Source organism: Egretta garzetta, unplaced genomic scaffold (assembly GCF_000687185.1).
Source record: "Egretta garzetta isolate BGI_Z169 unplaced genomic scaffold, ASM68718v1 scaffold520, whole genome shotgun sequence".
NCBI lineage: Eukaryota > Metazoa > Chordata > Aves > Pelecaniformes > Ardeidae > Egretta > Egretta garzetta.
This window is the reverse complement of record NW_009258482.1, coordinates 54335-55632: the sequence shown is the minus strand read 5'-3', so window position 1 is coordinate 55632 and position 1298 is coordinate 54335.

The following is a 1298-nucleotide window of genomic DNA, read 5'->3' as shown; positions in this document are numbered from 1 at the left end:
GCAGGGACCTGGGTGCCTGGGGAGACGGGGGAGCTACAGATCCCCCAGGGGACAGGGGACATGGGGCTGCCACCGTCTGGGGATGGGGATGGCTCAGCCGAGCCTGGGATCAAACCCCCCCATCCCAGCAAGGCTGGTGGGTGCCCCTGGCACAGCGGGAAGGGGTTTTCCTTTGCAGCGCAGGTTCTGGCTGTCGTGTTTTGCTGCTCCTGGGGCACTGGAAGAGGCTGGGTGAGGGAACCCCGAATGCAGTGGGGCGATGGGGAGGGCGGGAGGGGAGGAGCAGCAGCCAGGTTAGGAACCAAGGGTTGGAGCATCCCCTCTGCAGCAAAAAGCCAGGTGCAGGGTATGAAGGTGGCCTTGAAAAAGCCCAAGATGGTTGGAGTTCGTGGGACAAAATGTGTTAACCCCCCCCCGCCGCCTTTTTCAGCTCTTCAGGAGTGAGACCTCCCGATGCTGAGCCCCCCCTGGACACCCTGCTGGGCTCACCCTAAGCAGATCCCTCAGAAGGTGGTGGTTTGGGGGGGGTGGGGTACCCACAGACCCCATCGGTGACCTGAGAAACCTGCTGGGGGCTGTCCCGTGAGGAGGAGCTGGTGCTCAGGGGCACCCTGAGCAGCACCCAGCACCCTGCCCTGCAAGCAGCGCTGGGGCCAAGGCACAGCTCGGAGGTGGAGGTGCTGGGAGCCGTGTCCCCTGTCCTGGGATGCTCCGCAGAGAGGCCAGGCAGAGCCCTGGGGACCCGTCCCGGGCAGCCGCGAGAGGTCACTGAACCTGAGATACTGAAAAAACAACCCCCAAACTGGTGGCGCTCCAGGGACCGGCGTTTTTCCAAAAAAATTTTATTCCGCTGGAAAAGCTCCAGCCATCAAACCGATGACGTAGGGACAAAATCCAAAGTGTCAGGGAGGGCTATATAAGGTGGTGGGCAGACGGTACCGTGTCATCAGCAATTCGGACGTGCCAGGGAGCTCGGAGGTGCCCTGCGACAGCAGAGGTTTGAGGGTCACCCCCTCAAAGGCTGCGCCGGGGTCACCGGGAGCTCACTGCCATGTGCGGGTCCAGGAGCTGGCTGGTGGGAACCACCGCGGGATTCAGGAGGAGGAACGTGGGCACGGACACAGCCCTGATGGGGACAAGGCACTCGCCGATGGGGACGGTGCAAGTGTCACCCGGTGTCCCAAGACAGCGACGTCCCCATTGAACCTAAGGGACGTGGACCTGTTGGAGCGGGGCCAGAGGAGGGCCACAAAAATGCTGCGAGGGCTGGAGCCCCTCTGCTGTGAGGCAGGCTGGGA